The 20,361-nt window shown below is 41.7% G+C and overlaps 1 protein-coding gene across 1 annotated transcript in view; it reads right to left on the bottom strand.

Moving 5' to 3' along the window:
• The window catches only part of SORBS1 (sorbin and SH3 domain containing 1), a 171,193-nt gene that overhangs the window by 112,951 nt on the left and 37,881 nt on the right, over positions 1–20,361 (bottom strand). Inside the window, exon 2 of the mRNA XM_071811855.1 lies at positions 13,266–13,324. The gene's annotated coding sequence lies outside the window, so the exon portion shown is untranslated. The remainder of the gene's footprint in view (positions 1–13,265; positions 13,325–20,361) is intronic.

The following is a 20,361-nucleotide window of genomic DNA, read 5'->3' as shown; positions in this document are numbered from 1 at the left end:
ATAATTCATCTGAAATGACTGCCCAACAAGAAGTTCCAAGCAAACAAGTACTAGCTCACAAATAGCAACATTTTGAATTGAGAGCATGCCTCTTACAGATTATCACCTCAAAGTTAAAACTAGATAAGGAACAGAGGAGGGTGGTAAGAACAATGAAAGCTCCTCAACTGTTTCTTGACAAGGAGACACTGAGTAAGTGAGGATTCTTCAGCCTCAGAAAGCGTTGGCAGAGGGGAGATGAGAAAGCTCCATTAAATCTTGAAAGGCACCAAAAATACTAATCTAGGAACTGTGGCTCATTCCTTTTGGTAACACAAGAACTAAGGGGAACCGTAAAAATCTTTAGGCAGAAGTTTTACAGCAAACAAAAGAAAGAACTTTTTCACATCACGCATAATGGGACTGCAAAGCTCATTGCCCCAGGATCTTGTGGAAGTCCACTGTGAGAGCAAGCCCAAAAAATGAAATCCAAAAAAAGAGACAGAACAAGCCAAAAATAAAACTATTAGCATGGGAAGTGATTAGCCACAAGTTACTAGAAGGTGCAGATATCCCGGTGAAGTAGCAATTTTTATTTGCACTCTACATTAACCCTCCTTCTGGACCTGGGACACTGACCATTGCAGAGCAGCACACTGCATCAGAAGGATCTTTGAGCCACAACTGTGCCCGTTCTTCTATTCGCATTTACCTAATTTTCACAACAGTCCTTCACAGAATCATGGAATGCTAGGGATTGGAAGGGACCTCAAAAGATCATCCAGTCCAATCCCCCTGCTGAAGCAGGAACACCCAGATGAGGTTACACAGGAAGGCGTTCAGGTGGGTTTTGAATGTCTCCAGAGTAGGAGACTCCACAACCTCCCTGGGCAGCCTGTTCCAGTGTTCTGTCACCCTCACTGAGAAGAAGTTTCTTCTCAAAGTTAAGTGGAACCTCATGTTCCAGTTTGAACCCATTACCCCTTGTCCTATCATTGGTTGTCGCTGAGAAGAGCCTGGCTCCATCCTCATCACACTCACCCTTTATAGATTTGTATATCTCTTAATGAGATATTGTCTGTATAATTAGGTCCATTTCACAGATGGGGAATTAACTGTGTACATTAAGGCCCAAAGCTCCACAGCACTTTGGAAATTTTGACTAGTAACCACAATTTGACAGTCAGGTACTAACCTTAAAAGTCATCCTGAAGTGACTTCATACTTCTCAAGGGCAGGACCTGCATGGCCTGCCTTTCAAATCCCTGCACTTGGAACTCTTCCCTGTTGACTCCAGTATAACCACGTTCATGAGCAAAGTTATTCAGGAACAGGGGTTTCTCCATAACGATTTCAGCAATTATTACTCCTATTTACTGCTCCCTCTCCCTTCGCCTACAGTTACAAAAAATAATGCATTTTGACAGAGACATCCTATTGTAGCAAAGGTATTCTAAATATATACACGCCTTTTATATTTTGTCAAATAGCATTTTTCAATGGCAAGCAGACAATCACTGGGTAATGGCTGTCCTTAGAGGAGTAACTATCAAATACTTTGTGCAATCATGTTTGTGGTGTGTGGTTTTTGTTTTGTTTTAACAAGAGACATACTCCAAAAATACCCTTGCAGTAGCCAAGCATTCACTGTGTGGCACAAGGCAAAATTGCCCACCGGCCCTGCTGGTTCAACAGCTGGTCTTCATTAATATTGAGAAACAAGATACTTTTATGCAAAAAAAAAAAAAAAAGGCAAACTGACTAGAGGTTCTTTTCAGATGGGGTCTGAGAAAAGCAGCCACAAGCTTTGCTTCCCTTTTCTGCTCCTAATTTTACACAGGGGTTTCAGAGCTGTTTGTCTTTCTTTGTGTGTTTAATGTTTCCTGGAGGCCTGCAAAGGCATGTAAAATATTTTAGTTCAGTGCCTCTGTATGGTTGCAATAGGAAATAGATGTCTCCCTTAAAGAGATGGGTTAGTATAGAAACACAGATTATTTGAATGACAGCAGAGTCTTATGTGTATATTTCAAAGGGAAGGAAAGGACAGATAAATATTTACTGCTTTCCATTCACATCGCAGCACAGATGCTGCCTATTTTTGGTTACTTCTTGTCTAAATAATCCAGGTTAAGGTCTGGTACTGTTCTCCTTGTCAGAATTTTTCTTCATATTAAAAAGAGAGCTCTGATGCCATCTTTGCCAGATAGTTCCTTTAAATTGCAGAAGAGCCTCACAAAGAGAAAGTTGGTTTCTAAATCCTGTGCTGGTCACAACCTCATGCTTGTACAAGAAGCCTCATCACCATGCTAGCAAATCACGGACTTTTTGGTCTACCTAAGAAAATGCATGTTTCCTGTGCAAGGCTTCACACCAATGCTCAAACAGCCTTTTGGAAAATTCTGAGTGTTTCAGTGCTAGCAGGTTGAGAAATGGTGAACAGAGAACTGTAAACAAGACATTGGTTCTCACCCCTGTCCCCTCTCCCGCTTCACCCAGCCTGAAGAGTACATTCCATCCCCCTCATTCCCAGCAGGGCAGAGGATGACAGAACAAGAACAGATGTTCTCTCCCCACCCGGACAGGCCCTAATCAATAATCTTCAGAACCTGATCTTTGACCCATTCATGGTAGAAAAGGGTGATCCAGAGTCTCCTTCACCACTGCTTCTTGACAGGTCTATCCTTTCTTTCACTTTACCATGTACCTACTGATAGAGAACCAGCAGAATTAAAAATAACTTTGGGACAATTTGCCTTTCCTAGATGCAGTCTTACCTCCCCTTTTTCAAGGCTTGACTAAAACTGATGAGGATCTCTCTTTCCCGTCCCTTATTTCCCTCTTTTAATTCAAAGTTGCATGGTAAATCAAGAGGAATGAAGAGGGACTTAGAGAAAAACCTCATTACCTTCACTTAGTTGCAAGTACCCCTCTTATGTCAGAAGATATGAGTTACTCCATCAGTAATTTCCTTCACGTAGGTGCAGCACAGTGGAATGCTGGCTATTGAAACAACAGCTGAGGTACAATCAGATACTCTATTCAGCAGATGAATGTGAGATCAATACACTGATGGGACATGTTCTGGGATGCTTTTGTGTCCACAGGCATTCTTCTTTGTACAGCAACTCCATCAAAACCTCCCAAAATAAGCAGACTTGTGACAATTCAATAGCTGGATAGGAAGTCCCTTAGGTGTTACAGATGAAGATGGTGGTTCAGTAAATAATATTTTCCTCTGAACAAGTGCCTTAGCACAAACCCTTCAAACACAAGTGTTTTCACAGGTCAGGAAAGTCACTACAATGTTTGAAGGTGCAACCAGAAAGCCTTCAGCATGCCCAGCTGATGAGAGTTACACCTGCATTACGAGCTGAAACAGCATAACAATATTGCATCAACTGCATTCCAACAAGATTATATTTGCAGTTCCTCAGAGTTTCCATCTTGTCTCATTAAAAAGAAAAAAAAAAAAAAAAAAAGGTAATAAATCAGGTTTGGCACAGCAGTGAGTTTCTCCCAGTTCTGTTTCTTATTTACCCTCTTTTCCATTGGATGGAACTAAAAGATGAAAAGGAAAGGAGAACAAAGGCTATTTAGGTTAGGGAAGGAGAAACAGAGAGAACGAAAGAACATTTTTTCCAAGGAAAGTAAGGGATTTCAAAGCTGAAAAGTGAAACAATTTTTGTCCCATTCTGAAAACATAATGCAGTTAATGCTGCCATTAAAACTCATTAAAACTTCAGATTTGTTTTTGGTCACATTTTGGTTTACAATTTTCATCAGCAATTGTTTCTTTCTGGAAACATTCATAATTATTTCAAATTAAATACGGAGAGGGAAGTTGCAATATAAATGCACTGGATGGCTAAATTAATCAAAACAATGACCTTTCAGCTTTTGGTTCTGGAATGGCATGCACTGTATTACTAGCGATGCTACTATCTTGGAAAAATTCCCAGTGACTTTATTAATACCCAGATTGTTAATTTTGGCTTTAGACCATTGTTTCTATGACATAATCAGGGGGTTCACGGGACCTCTCCCAAATTCTGCCACATTTTACTTTTTCGGACCATTTATACAGGCTACCTTGAAAAACCGCTTTGTGTTTTAACAAAGATCATTGATAAGCTGCTGGTGGACAACAACATCTACCCTGCCTGGTATCTCATTGCAAAAGCCCAAAAGATCATAAAGGGCTATAGCTCTTTAACTAGTATCAGCAAGCAAATCAGTGGCCCTCGGAAAACAGACACAACCCTAGATTTTAAGCGCAGTACTTTTGGATAAGCTCTTAATTCCCACTGTCAGCCTCACACATACTAATAAATCCCTCAGCAGTGCTATCTTTAAAAAAAAAATAAGCACTTTCTTAACAGAGACCAGCGAGTCGCCCATGCCCAGCATTTTTCATTACCATGGAAGATAAGTTTCATTTTGACTGAGATCAACACAAACTGCCATGCTTACATGGAAGTCCCATGGGATATTTTAATAGCCATCCTGAGCAAAGAAGACTCAAATTTCTCAGGATTCATTAAAAAAATGCACACACTTTACAGAACCAAGCTGAGATTGGCCTAACTCAGAAATCTGGTGGGCTGAGGCAACACGATCAAGCATCAGAGATGCTGAGCAGAACCTTAACAGTCTCAATCTGTTCTTTGGATCATGAAGTTTCTCCCTCCCAGCTGACTTCCCCCCCACCCTGCGAGCATTCTGCTTTGGGAGCGGCTTTTCTCACCAAGGAAGCAAAACTTCCTTTTAATGTGGTTCATAGGAAGTTTTGTTGGTTTTGTTTCTCCAGCCCACCTAGGCTGGAAAAAAATATTAGTCCTAAACAAAACCCAGTATAATCACTCTGCCCATCTGTGGGCAGCTCTTTTCAGCTTGCAAGGAAGCAAGCCCACAACTGCAATTTCTTGCAGCCCGTTATGGGACTGGTAGTGTAGCACAACCACAGAAAGAGTTGTACTGGAATGGTTTGAGCATGGTTATTGTACGCTTTCATCACAGAAAAAGGTCTTATGAAAACAGGGATTAGATCAATTCTAGGGCAATTGTGGTCTCTAAGTATAGTAAGGACTTCCAATAAATTCAAAGGCTAATAGAGACAATTGGATACATAGGATGAATTTTATTACAATTTGTCTTTAGTGGTACATGATGGGATAAAGAAACTATGGAGTACAAACCATACAACCCCCAGGCAAAATAACTGAATTTATTCCTGATCCAAAGTCTGCTATCAGTAACATGAATCCTATTATTGCTTTCAATGGGCTTTGGATAAGTCTTCCATGAGCAACATGGAAAAGATATGAACTCAGACAACCAGAGCAACAAGGCCAGTTTAATTTCAGCAATGTACGGGAAAGAAAATTTACTTACCAGAAAAAAGGGCCTGGGAGATGCCATAGTTGATCAGATCACTGATTTACTCATCCAAAAGCCTTTATAAGTACCAGAAGCCACAGGGTCACATACAAGAAACCAACCAGCAATTCTGGGAAAGCTGCAGCTGGGTGTCTCTCCTATTTAAGAAGACACAAAGCAGCTTCCCCAGGTCAGAGAGGAACCATTTTGTCTTTGCCGGGTAAGTTTTTAGCTGAATCAGTTCCTGATTTACCCGACCATTTCCTATCAACACTAACACAAGGTAAGGGTGAAGCTGGGGTAGAGTGGGGCATATTCTTTCAGTGGAAGCCAGCACTTGGATCATTTTGCACCAGTCATGAAACCACAGCTCCACAGACAAACTTCAACTGAAAGCTTTTACAGTTCAGTGTAACAAAGTAAAAGCCAAGAGAACAAGTAAGGTTCAGGTAAACCAGATATTTGGGAACAAATATGATTGTCTGTGTTTCTGGAGCAATGTACCTGGCACCCCTGAAGACCTGGAATAACACACCTGAATACACTCTTAAGTGCTCTGCTCAAGGTCACCTAAAGAACCTGTGGCACAGTAAGCAGCAGAGTCTGGAAGCCCTAACCTAGCACTTTCCCTATTTGGCTGCCTTAATGTTCTCCTGACAGCCCATTTCCCTCCTGATTAGTGCGATATTTCTCCTTCGTGAAGGACTCACCATTTCTGGTAACTCATTCTGTATGTTTACCACCTACCCTGACTTCAGCACAAGCTCAAAGTGCCCTCTTCCTTTGCCTGAGCTGGGTCTCAATTAAAGGTAGTGTACTATTCACAGACACTCCAAATTTTCCCTTTCAGTCTAGACTCAAGAGGTGTCTCAGTCACAAAGATGCAGTCTGGGTCCTCACTGTGCTTCCTCCTCGGATCTGGCTGAAGCCATTTCCTAGCTCTGCCTCCTCTCCTGCTTCTCACTGCAGCCCTGGTGGTCCCCTGCACAGCTGCTTCTCCTTCCATCTTGCTGAAGCTTATTTCTAAAATACCTCCTTGGAGCAGATGTTTCCCATGTGTTTCACCCTTTATTTTCTTCCCTGCCCCCACTTGTTCCAATGCAAGTCACAATTTATTTCCATGATCCTTCTCATCCAATCCTAAAATAGTGCAAACACCCCCTAATCAACCCGCCTGGCTTGCTTCTAGGGCAGGCAAAAACCAGCAGTCTCTACCTTTTCCCCATGATAATACATGGAGGGGAGAGAAAAGGAAGGTTTAACCTTGGCACCACCTTTGGTTCCCATTTCACCTTCAGACTATCAACTTTGGCTTTGGTATCTTTTGTTTTTCTTCCAGGGATGAAATTTTATTTATTGGAAATATTTTGATAAGCAGGATTAGTATCTTGATCATTTGCCACTTTCCCTTCCATCTCATCCCCCTGATTTCTAGCTGCTACTAAAGTCTCATTTACAGATATAAATCTTCAGTTTTTAGATACTTCACAGGTCCCATTCCCCTTCTGCATGACACTTCCCTCACTCCAGCTGTCTTTCCTTGGCACCAGTGCCTGCAGTGGCAATAGACTTTTATACAGATTACCTTTTCTCTGCTTCACGTTTCCAAAATCCATTTCAATATCAGGCCAACTCAAGCCAGTTTCACAAGCTTATGTTAATTGTAGATCAAACCTAAAGGAACATGCTCCAGTTGGATTTGTGCTGTAACCTCAATTTTAGCGCATCACAACTTCTGCCCACTCATATGTAGAGACAAGTCTCGGGAGAGGGACAGATGCAGCACTTCTGTCCCCTCCCACGCAATATTGTGTTTCTCTGAGCAGGACTACTCACTTCAGGCCAAGTCCTGAACACTGTCATCGGTCTACAAAAGGAGCACGTAACTGCACCCCATAGGGTAGTCAGCCAGCCCTGCCCCAAGAAGTGGTAGCCATAAGGCTGCGAAGTGCCGGCAGCTGCCAACAGATCTGATCAGCAGAAGAACCCCAAGCATCCAGAAACCTGAATCTAGAAACCTAGGTCATGCAGATTTTGTCCAAAGCAGGGTCAAAGCCCTCTTGATGGAAGCTTACACAGAGAGAGTCCATGAAGCACTTGTCGACGGAGACTTCATTCTTTAAAGCCCTCACTCCAGTCTCAGTCCCGACCACGGGGTACGCAGCGGCTGAGCTGTTTCTCTGTGTCCCACAGCCGCGGCACTTGTCACACTGCAGAACCGCTCACAAAGGGACTAGAGCTGGCAGAGTCGGCAGACAGGACGGACAGTGCGACCGGCCCCCTCGCTTCGCTGGCAACTGTGTCAGCGAACAAAAGCTGGTGACAGGACGTCCCCTTCCTGATGGCATTACTCCTGAACTTGCTGTCTCTGTGCAAGTAGCACTCCAGCATGTGATTTCCCACATTCCGCGAGTACTCCGATAAAAATTGCTGCATTCAGCCAAATGTTTAGTAACTCCTCTGATATCTGTATATTAAAAATGAGTGTGGGGGTGAGGAAAGCAAAGAGAAGCATAATGGTCTGAGAACATTAAGTGTGGTGCTGGGCAAAGAAAAATGTTTCTCTCCAAATGCCACATGCTGACTTGTTGCAGGGATAAAATGGGTGCGCTGGCACAGAAAAGCCCTGGGCAGAGACCTTGATTTCATTTCCAGCCTTACCCAGAGTCTCCCTCCAGGACTTGAGCTGAGTCACTTCGTCTTCTGGTGTTTCAAAAATATATATCAAGGTTGTATACTCTGAGTGGTAATTGTCTTTCACTATACTTGCACTATACCCACATCTCAGGTGAAATCTCAAGGCACCACAAACAAAACTGGCAGAAATCAACAGAATTTTGTAGCACTGCCATGAAATAATTTTTACCAAGAACTTGCAGTCACTAGTTTTAATAGGCTAAAAGCTTCCCAGCAAAACTGGACAAGATTGAATGCATCTGAATGATGGATCTGGCTTTGTCAAAGCTGCTGCGGAACCCTGCTGTTCTAGTACTGCCAACAGAAAGCAAGGAGGAAAACTAGCAACTGATGCTGCAGGAAGGTGCCACTCCTTTCTCAACATCAATTACCTCTCTGTTTCAAGCACTCATTCTCTCACACAGTTTTGATCTTCCAGATCACAGAGGATCTGGCTTTTTAAAATTTTTTCCATTTTTTTTTAAGAGCAATCTAGTGCCCTAGACAGCTTTGCTTAGAGCCAGTCCCAGCTAATATAATTATTTCTCTCTTCCTATATTGTCTGCTAGATTTATAGATTTACTGAGATTCCATTTGGCTGGAAGCTCATTATGCAGGGTTTCCTGCAGCTCCTGTATTTAGGACACATTCCAGGCAACACATAAAAACTTCTGTACCACCTTTAGTTTTCAATTCCTTGATATTGTTGGGGGGGAAAAAAAATAAATAAAAAAACCAGAAAACTGAGAAGCCTCAGTATTTCAGTACTAACCCAGAGAAAAGAAATCCATCTCTGGAAGCACCAAATCAATAAAAGAAGGTTCCCAGATGGAGCATGGAGGGGGCAAGTGCAGAGCTCTGAAGACCAATAGGTAGTGAAGGAACACTTGCATTTTGATCAGGGCAGATCAAATAAACTATCCTTACTGCTTTTCAAGACAGAGGCTTTCACAGACTTCATTTCATTCTGCTGGTATGCAGGGAATGTTGGTAAAAAGCCACCCAAAGTGTCCCATCCTCAAAATAAGCAAGATGCTTTCAATCAGATCTGGATACCGAACCCGTCTCAGCTTCAATGTTAGACAGTGGAAAGAGAGAATTGTCCTATCCCTTCCTGGCCATTTAATGCTCAAGCTTATCTCATAGCTAACAATTTCTTTGCCATTCTTCGCTACCATCTAAACTTGTTAAGATTGCTTCAATTCCTATTTTCACTCTTCTTACACCTTCTGATTTGTTAGTTCCCAGACCTGCAAATCCCCTCCTCCAATCACCATCTTCTCAGAAATCACTTTTCCTTCAAACATTTCTCACCCTTCCTCCTACAAGCAGCTGTGCTGTATGTCATCATCTAGGCATGATTTAGACTAGAGGCTCCACAGTGCTAAGAACAGGTCTTATTTATGTTTGTGAATCCTTGCCTCACTTTATGCTGCTGTATAAATGTTTAATAGGTAATAATGCATTTGCTGGAACAAGCTGTGCGCTAATACCCACTGAAACTGTTTGGATATAATCCTTGCTGACTGTCAGAAGCTTCTGGAATTAAAAGAAATGCAGCTGTTTGGTGACACTGCAGTTTCAAAGCTGAAGGATGCAACAGTTGAAGTGGTCTAACAAAACACTGTAGCACTGGAAATGGCCCTGTCTACTCTTTCCATGTTTGAATCAGCATAGAGTTTGGGACCTGAGCACTGCGAACACGTGGCTACGCTCAGATACAACCGTTGTGCCTTATCTCCTTTATATTATCTCCCTCCTGAACCCCATGTTAATGCCATCTTAAGCAAATATGTCAAATCTCGGCTTTCTCTTTAATGTTGGCTGCAGAGACAGGAATGATCCTGTCCATTTTTCACACCGCTCCTGCCATGATTTTTCTCTGGGTTTGAGTGTACTGTATCCTGTGGTAGATCTCATCATGAAAGAGAAACCCTCAGTGGCAGATCGGATGGATAGTTTTTATTTTAGGGACCAAATAGGAGCTGAGTGATTCACCGCTGACACCACACAAGCAATGAACGCTCAAGCAAACAGGGAACATATAATGTCTTGGCCTCAGGGCCAATGAATAAAATATAGTGATGCTAATAGAGAAAACCCAACAGGGCAGCAGGAGCGTCAGCCCGTCATGTCACCTGGCCTCAGGTTAGTGCTCATGGAGACAAACCAAACCACGTCAGAAATTTCCACAACCTGTACAAACAGAAATCTTTGGGATTTGCTCTCTCTATATCAGGTTGCTCCTAATGGTGAAGCTGGTGACGACAAGTGTTATCCCATAATTTCAACAATTTGTGCACTGTTGACATGAAATCCAGGGATATGAAGAATTACTGTTGCAGCAAGTTCACAGGGGCTCTGGAACAAGGAGTGTGGGATGGAGCCACCCAGCCATCCCCCTCCAGCCCTGCATCCTAGGGTCAGGATCTCTTTCCTATTAATTTTCATAGAGTTTCCCTAACAGCACTCTTAATATTTTATGCATGAAAGAGATTTGACCAAGTGATGAACTGAGAAGGTTTTCACAATTGTTAGTGTGCATTAGGAATGGAGCTATATCCAAGGGAAGCAAGTCTAAAATTAAGCAAAATACAACATTAATAGGAAAAACTCCTGTAACAGTGAAATCTGTTGGACTTAATACAGTTTTTCCAGTGGTATAAAAAATATTCCACCACTTCAGTCATTTAAAAGTAGACTGGACCACGAAGCACAAAAGTATATTGCAGGGAACACAGCTATATCAGCACAGCAGTAAAGCAGATGAGCTAATAACTCTTTTTCGCTTATTTTCAGGACTGTGCATTACAAGATTTCCGCACCAGTCAAAATGTATTTACCTGCAACCAACACAACTCCCAGAGTTCAGATTTGATGTAAATGAATATCCGTCTGGGAGGAAAGGTGTACAGCGTGTATCAAGTGAGAAGAATTACAGTTCCAAAGGGGGGAGCAGGGAGGGGCAAGGCTACTTGGTGCAAACAAGTTAGGGATAAAGACTTCCAGAAAGATCGGAACAGAAACACTTTAGAAAATCTGCCCCCATATGACTGGAAGCTGAACCCTTTACAGAAATTCCCACTTAGTTGCAAGTGTTCAGCTCTTGAGGAAAAATAAAAAACTGAACCAAAACAAAAAAGAAAACAAACGAAAAACCACCACACACCAAAACCTGGCTGCAGCTCTCTGCCCACTGTGACTGTGTCAAGAACAGTTCTCCGAAGAGAGAATAATTTTCATTAACTTTTCAGCTCACTAAATATCAGAGCTCACATGTGAGAGGATTTTCACACAAAAGCTGTGTTTCACAGGACCAAACTACTTAGTGGAATCAAACTGAAATGGAGAGGTGATCTTTAAACAGCCGAAGTTAAAACCATATTCTTATTCTACCTGATCAGAGATCAGCCAAAAAAACCCCCCACTTTTAAGCAGAAGAATGTAAACCTCTTGTTGAAGTCCTCATTATTTGAGCAACATTATTTTCAAATTAAAACAAGCATTGTATCACCAGCTGGACAAGTGGTACAATGTCTTTGTGCTTAACACAAACTAATTCACACCAAAGAGGAAAACAGGGAGATCTGCTTAGTGTTTTATTTTACCTCTAAAGAACACTGTTTCAGGCACCCAAACAAATAACCAAAAGAATAGTTAACTGAGTAACTAATCTTATGCAACCAATTCAGAGCTCACAGCCTGCAGGAACCTCAAACCTGTTCCTGAGAGTATGCCCCCCACAAGCACTGGTTTTGTCAAGGAATCCAGATCTAATTCACAAAAATATCTGTCTGTAGAAACATATAACTTCTTTCACAGCCATTTTGCTTTGTCTCTAGTTCCTCTAAAATGTAACAAGTTCTGACTCAGATATAATGAGAATAATTTGAATTAAACAGATTTATGATACCTTGTATATTCAAGGAAGAGTCACATCTTCAAAAGATTTCAAGGATGAACTGCTAAGCCCCAGGGACTAAAAAAGCCCTTTAAGATTGGGGTCAAGCTAGGCATTTAGATTCAAAAATAATAAATAAATCCATTTGGAGACAAAGACCTATTGTATGCCACTCTTCCAGGAAAACCCATGGGTGGCTGAGAATTACTTGAGAAAACTTCGTGTAAATTAATTCTGAATCGTTCTCAGTTCTTTCTTCCACACTGAAAAGAGGGGTCTATGGAGGGAGAAAAGCATTGGTGAATTCACACAGGGTCAGGGAATGTCTGACTTTCCAAATGCAGAACTAGAAAATGTTCACGGTTCCTTCTGAGAGAAGCTGCACCTTCCCTGCCCATGGCTCACTGAGAACTGGGGCACCACCAGCTCCTGCTACAAGGGGGTGGTGGAACATTTAGAAGGTACAGCAGGGAGTACAAATTGCAATAGTCAAAGCTTATGTGGTGTGATAGTTCAGAGAAACAACTTCCCACACTCTGTTCAAATGGAAGAAAACACACACGAAATGGGAGTCCCACTGTTCCTCATCATACATTGCTTTCTCCACTACCAGGCAGACACTGTCCAGCTGACATGTAAAGTCCATCAGAAAACAGAATTTAACTCAATAATTTTCCAGCATCCTATAGAATTATACAGAAATTAATCACTAGGCTACAGAGTTCTTTGCATTAGTTTAGAAAAAACATAGAAATATCATGCTATACCACAGGCCTTTACAGTAACATTTATAGGAAAAGACTATTCTTTATTCTTAACTCTGCAACCATATGTTAACAATTACTGCCACAAAAGCTATTTAAGTTCTTCCAAGTTATACAACAAGCTAGACAGCTTTGAACCTTTGAACATCAGGTTCTTATTTACTATGTTATCCTATTTTTAGGTCAAAATTTTACACATCTGCTGAAAGAACTTTCTCTACATCAGCCAATTCTTCTGTTAAAACTGCTTCAGGGACCAAGCTGCTGACGAGGAGCAGTGCAACCTTGATTCAGTGCTTCATTAGAAAACAAGACCTTACAGAGAGCTAGGAAGACTCACAGTCAGTACAAGCAGGATGACCACTGTTGTACACATTAAATTATCAAGCTTACTTCTGATTCAGTGTAACTTTCTGGGGAAGACCTTCATATTGTGTTTAAAATACTGCATTCAAAAATCAAGGAAGTAGTCTTCTTCTGCCAATAGCTTTGAAACTCACTTTTCTGAAAGCTTTCATACTGCATTGGAGATGAACAGTGGGGGGAGTAACAGTGCATAAAGTACATACCTTTGGCAGAGTCTGGAGAAAGAGAAGCCACAGCTGTACAGGTATGTTCTGGACTCCTCCTAGAAAAGAAAAAAGCAGTCAAGCATTACAGAATAATGCAGCTGCTAGAAAAATGAACTATAAAATGTTCTCTCAGTCTAAAAGAAATCACCATTCCAGGGTCTTCTAGAAAATTTGACAATTATTTCTAGCCCATCTGCTTCAGCTTTAAAGCTAAGAGTAACCATTTGTCTATGAATCAGCTTTTCTGAGGCAAGAGCCTCCATGTCTATATGAAACCCAAGGCAACATCATCTGTGTTTATTGTTCTGTAAAGAGAAACAGTGCTAAACTTCCTGCAATACCCACTTTAGCTGTTGAAATCCAGAGAACTGAATGTGCTGCTGTTAGCATTTGGAAACAGGAATATGTTTTGATCTAATACACCAGACACAGGCTCACCTGGTGACAAGAAAGTACTCGATTCCGTAACAGGTTAAAGTAGAGCCAAACATGAAAACACTGTGTGCAACTTACACAGAGTAACTTCTACTCATCCCCTTTGAAATTTTTCAACAGTGTTCCAAACATTCTAAAAATACCATGGAACTTGGTAACTAGTTAAACTCTCCCAGCTTGTCACGTAAATGACAGCTTGATTGATGTATGCAGATGTTCTAACACTACTCTTACTATGTTGCTTTTAATAAAAAGTTATGTGTGAATCAGGACTAGGACAAAAGTTCTCATGTACAGAGAAGCCCTGCTTTACAACTTTGGACATCACTGTTCAGACAGGTGCCTTCCTACTGGCCAAGGACACAGCCTGAGGACAGCTATATGCAGGAATACAGTGGGTGCGCCAGAGCCAGTTCTCTCCTGTAGACATTATGCTGCTGCGTCTCTATCTTGCAGTCTCCCAGCAAAGTGCCTCCTCCTGCCCAAAGAGGTTGGCCTTTGCCTCTGTCTTCTTGCAGGTCTCCCTAAGAATCAACTAAGAGCAGAGCTGCCCAGAAAGACAGATCTGCAAAAGCTATTTAGAGTACTTCAATGAGATCTAAGCCCTGTAGAAAACCTGGTTTCAGGATCTCTGCTCAAGGTTAAATCTAGGTTTTTCTCACCTCATTAAGGCCATATAGTGGGAACTCACCTGCCAATCTCCGCACTTGCAACAGACACTTGTCTCCATGTTTTCAAGAGCAAGCAATAACAGCTGGGAAATTTGTTCTCTGCTGCTGCCACCAAAGAAAAATTATTAGAAATACCAGCAAGTGGCAGGATTCAAGTCATTTTCTGAGAGTCCAGTGTGAATGACACAAGCAGGGCCCATGCTCCAAGCTGTCTTTCACCCCGTGCTACAGAGCCTCAGGACAGGTAGAACTCACAGTTTTGCATCATCATTGCATTTGGAACATTTATAGGGAACATCTATGCCCTCTGTACACTCTCAGCGAAAAGCTGCCTGTTCTCAATAGAGAAGTGCTTTTTGAAACTGAAAAGTTCCTCCCTGCTTCTTTGTTTGCTTCTCAAGTGGTAGATTGGTAGCTACTTCCAGATGCGGAAAAGACACAGCATTCTATAGGATGAAAAGTATTCAGTTGGGTATATCACGTCCTAACTTCCCTTTCTCATCCTGGAAGTTCTACATGTGAGTCAACACAGCTGTAGTCCTGAAGCAGGAGGGAAAAAAACAATCTCTCTCCAATACAGTTTCTGTCAAGGGCTCCTGCCTGCATGGGCAGGTAACTCCTCACATCACATGTTAGTCCATCATCCTGTGCAGCAGAAGGCCTCCTGGGGAGCTGCTCTATACCAGATGCACAGCACACCACTTTACTATCCTACTGGTTCTTTCTTGGTCACAATACTTATGCACATGTTGACATGTTCTTGTGGGTACTCCAGTCAGTGAGGAATTTTTCTCTCCTGACAACATTGCTCTGGGGAGTAAAATTCTCATCAACTTTCCTACCTCTTCCCCCCTTTCAGAAAGCAACCTGCCTCATCAGCTACTTGAGCCCAGAAGTAAGGACTAGAGCTCTAGAACACCTCCATCCCTCTTCTCCCCACGTCCTCAGGTTCTGAGCCTCATTTTTGTCAAAGAGTCAATAGTCTGAGCCCACCACACTGCATAGTGCAACCCACAACCATGCCATAACACTGTTGGCTATACCAATCAGATATCCTGTGGTACCACTGATGCTCTAAAGCCCCTTCCACCAGCAGAGACAGCTGAGATATTTTGCCTGCGTGCCTGGCCTGGCTGGCTGTCTCCCATTGTCACTCAGCTCTTAAATTCTCACTTACTGTCTGTAAAGCAGGAAGAGTAACACTACCCAATTTGGGTGCTACGATGTGCTGGCATCCCTGTAGAGGAACTCTAATAAGAAAAAAGAGAGGCACACGAGTAGTGGCACAGCTGTATCTTCCCTTTCTATCCTAAACTTACTCTGGATCAAATCCCCTGTCCAACACCTATCTTTTAGCCACAGGATCAAACAAAGCCACTCAAGTAATACCCTGACTTTCTCATGCTCTAATGCCAGTGCTCTTATCAAAAACCCAGAGGTTATTATTTTTTTCCCCCTATATTATGCCAACTACAGGTTGCCTGTGATGTGTCAAATGGGGATTGTTTACCTGCACAAAAGCTCTTTGACTCAAATTGTGCCCTACCCTCAGCCAAACTTCACAAATAAATGCTTCTGAAAATGGAAACAAAACAAAAAACACAGACCTCTTAAAAAAGAAGAAAAAAAAAAAAGTCCGAGATGTTTTTGGCTAGAATATAGATTGAAAGGCTGAGGACGTTTAGTGAGATACATATACCCTGATTCCAGCAACAACGCTCAAGGAAAATCATGGACTTTCCATATACCACAAGACAGCAAAATGCATAGGTATACTGCTATGAACAGCAGTAATAGTTAAGTGTTGTCGTTAGATAAGTAACTCTGACATGAACCATTCTCATCTAATGTTAATTCAGAATACCAATGTTTCTATTGGTTTGCAATGGAAGAGAAATTCTTTGAGAGTCCAATTAAGTTCAATCACTAACACATGCTTCCTATGGATATCCCTGAGGAACAGACACACATTGCAACTACATTCTTGACAGCCAGAAAGGCAGTAACGGCAAAATGAAATTCTGCTTTTAAACCACTGATTTACAGCTTGAAGAAAGTATCCAGGATGCCACCCACCCCCTGCAAAATGGTCTCATGAGGGAAAAGTATGCAGAGTTTTCCTTTCTGGCAAGCACAATGGTCTAACTATTGCTTAGGTAGCAGTCACACAGCTTCTAAACAGCTTGAGCAAGATGAGAATACAGTATCTGAATTATTAACTTTTAAATTAAGTAGTATGCAAATGCATCGAACATATGTTCTGACTGAGGCACTATTTTAGAGCTCAAGTAAATTTTCTAAATGACTTGCAAGTGTGAAATGTTTGGATATCCAGGTAGGAGCAGCAAAAGTCCTTATCCCAGATAGTGCAATACTCCAGTAAGGAGGTAGAAAGAGATATTCTGGGCAACCTTCCCTGCATCTCATGCAGAAGATTAATTCATAACCATTCCACTTCATTGCCTACTCCCAAACCACCCTTGGCAGTGCTTCTTAATTACTGTTCACCATGAGCTTTTAGCTTTTCACCCCACTCTGTTCACCTTCCCAGTTGATACTTCTGCCACACCTGTTAAGCATCTAAGCAGAAATAAGTTAGAAGACTTGGCAGAATGTATCCAACAAATCTGGCCAGCCTCCTGTATGCAAAACCCAGAAGGAAGCTTAAACAGAAATGCTTTGTACCCTAATATGAATATTCTGCGACAGAAGGGGTAAGAACATTTCCCTCTTCTTTGATTTTGATGGAGTGAATACTGTCCTGAATTTACTGTATTGAGTGTCAACTGCTGAATGCCTGCTCCTCTCTAACCACATAGTATCCTCAGGTGTACTATTCTGTGCACTACAGAGGCATTTCAAACTTAAGGCTTTACATGGATTCTGCATTAGAGTACCTTTTAACCCTTCCAAAGAAAGGCTACAGAGAACCCTGGAATAATCACTAAAACTTTCTGGAGCTGAACACTGTAGCTCAAGCATGCTGACAAACACGATCCACATTTTTTTAAAAATTAAAATAAAAATAATAAAAAATAAATATCAGTGCTCACACTATACAGAAGCATATGTTTGTAAGAAAAAAAAAAACAAACCACACCTATATCCATCCTTCTACCCACAAGAGTCTCAGTGTCAACTATTGCCTGCAAAAATTAGCCTGGTACATCAAAGTACGGCTGCTGTGCCACTGGAAATAACGTGAAGGCCGTCATTTTCCACACACCTCCTGTGAAAGAGAAACATGCCTGGTTCTGCAGTGTACATGATACATCACGGCCTCAACATCCATGGCTGTAAAACCTGGGTGTGGGGGAGAAGGCAGGAAGGAGAGGGAACAGAAAAGAATGTCACTGCCTCTGCCAGTTTAGAGCACTTGTCCCTTCTAATCACAAATGGAAGTAGTCCCTGTGCAAGGTACTGAACGTTTAACTCACACCATATAATTACATTAAAACGTTTTCCCCAACTTAGTCACTAACTTTCCATGCCTTTTTAAACAAAACGCCAGGAGGACCATCAAGCAGCACAGCAGCAGCAGCAGCGCTGTTGGAAGGTCTTACAAACATGTCTTTTGAAAAGATGACTTAAGTAATGCAAAGAAGATCGCAAAAGGAAGCTGATGATGGGCACTTCCCCCCGCCCCTTATCCCCCGTGTTGAGGACCATAATCCTAACAACCAGAGTTGTTCAAAAGTATGTGTAGGAGGCCAGGGGAAGAAAGGGTAGCATTGTTTATAGTACATAGACATAGAGACTGCGGCAGGAGCCAAATGAGGAGAATAATTTCTGTGCAAGAACGGAAGAGTGAAAGGAAATGGGTAGGTAAGGACAATTGTACGATTTGTGCAGTACAGAAGAGAACCCCTTCCATGTAGGATGCAGTTTCTTCCATGGAAAAGATGTTTCATCCATGGAGCTGGATGACATAACTCCTCTGGAATAGTAACCTTTCAGTGTTTGTTTTCTGTGGCTCTGTTACTACATGGGTTGCAGTTCTTATAATTAGTACTGTATCAGTTAAAAAGTCAAAACATTCCTTGCATCAATCTATTTATTCTTATGTCACCTTCATGAGATGGGTATCGACCAAGACTGAAAGGACTGTTTGGTGTGAATCATAAAGACTTTAAAGGGGTCTCAAAGACTGAATACTCAACACTTTCTGAAAGTAAATTTCCTGGTACCAGCTTCTGAGGCACTTCATATCAGCCAGCCTTGCTGCTATCCTGGCCATTTCTCCTCTTTTAGAGCTAATACAATGGAGGTGTACAGAGGCACCAGGAAGCTTCTTCAAAGAAATCTTATTTACAAACCTAAAAGAGGGCAGCTGTTTTTTCACCAGTTGCCAAGTACTTCAGATCTCACTAGGAAAATTACATCCCACCTGCAGAAAGCTATAGAACAGATTGAAAACCTATTAAAAGGCATCTAATAAAACCCACAAGATTTCAAACAAATGACTACAAACTCCTACTGCATTCAACTAGAGCCCACACATGCTTCTCTAGGGACAGATTAAGGAAAATGGTCTGCTTGCTGACCTGCTTAAGTATGACATTAATTACTCAGTCCACAAGTGTGAAAATACTTCCCTACCTGAACTGCGTCAGGACCAGAAACACATGTGGAGCTCATATTTTTTGAATAATGTCATTCTTTTACCCAATTACGTCTATATGGACTCCTCCTCTATGTCATCAGCTGAGCTGAGCCAGGCTGCCACTCACCTGTGGTTTTCTGTGGACTGCTTCAAGGATGCCCACAAAGAAAAGCAACTTTGCTCTCAATATGATTAAGTCAGGCATGGATTTGCAGCTAACAAGAAGTCCTAAAGGGTCCACATGCAGGAAAGTGTTGAAAAACAATTATTTACACCAACGGTATATTAATTATTGCCCTGAAAGTAATTCCATTAAGCCTCTTTACACTATCTAAATATTCACACCATTATTTGGTGCTATCAGAACACCACCTGAATCATCTGGAAATGCAAGTTGCAGCAAGGCAAAACCGCACCAAAATAAAGTGATAAAGGATCCCCAGGATTTGACAGAGCTGTGACAAGCATCCAAAAGAAACACATTTCACCACTAAACTTTGTCATGTTATTTCCAACTGATTTTTGACACTGGAACTGGCTTTTAATAGATGCAAAGGAGATAAATGTCTCATTACCAAAAATAAATCCGTCTGTTAAGGCTGACAGAAAGAGGCAGAAGCACTGCACTGCCTATTATGGTACTGAGCAACAGATTTCACTCCCTCTGCTATATGCCCATTAATTAAAAATCTGACAAGCTCTTCCAAAGAATTTCTGAGCTTCTTTGGCGCTCTCTTTAATTCTTCCATAATTCTTCATATATATAAACATGTCAGGCCTGGAAAGAGGCCTAGGTATGCACATAATTTACCACAGAGCCCTTTTTCTACTAAAATACAAATACTGGTAAGGAAACAATAACAGACAAAAGGGGAATCATGCAAGAAATTAATGCAGTGAAACAAATGTGCCTGCAATTCCCTGTACAGTCACCAGATGAAGCTGCTTAAAACACCAGCGCCAACACTTGTCTGCCTTTTTGACCACAAAGATCTGGTATGTCCATGCCAGAACGAGAAGCATCAGTTCCTAGTGAGCTAAATCACCCTGCATTACAGCCTCTGTTTCACGACCCTGCGAGACGCTACTTTAATAGGAAATGGTAGCTTGCTTTAGAATTAACAGTGTGTCACACTCAGCCATAACACAGTGAGGCTTTTGTTCTCTTTGCAATGTGTTGCCTTCGTAAAATTCCCTCCCTACAGTCAGGCAGAGTAGCCATTTTATTCTCACAACTGATACAACATGGACAGATCTCTCGTGCTGTCAAAGACACACACACACACACACACTCTCATGGGTAGTCATACTCACAGATTTTTGCCTTTTCTTCTTCTCCTTTGATAAGACAAAAATCACCCCACAAAGCAAAACTGCACATCTG

The sequence above is a fragment of the Patagioenas fasciata genome, chromosome 8 (genome assembly GCF_037038585.1).
Source record: "Patagioenas fasciata isolate bPatFas1 chromosome 8, bPatFas1.hap1, whole genome shotgun sequence".
In the NCBI taxonomy this organism is placed as follows: domain Eukaryota; kingdom Metazoa; phylum Chordata; class Aves; order Columbiformes; family Columbidae; genus Patagioenas; species Patagioenas fasciata.
Note: the sequence above shows the minus strand (reverse complement) of the source record. Positions and strands in the feature narration are given on the sequence as shown.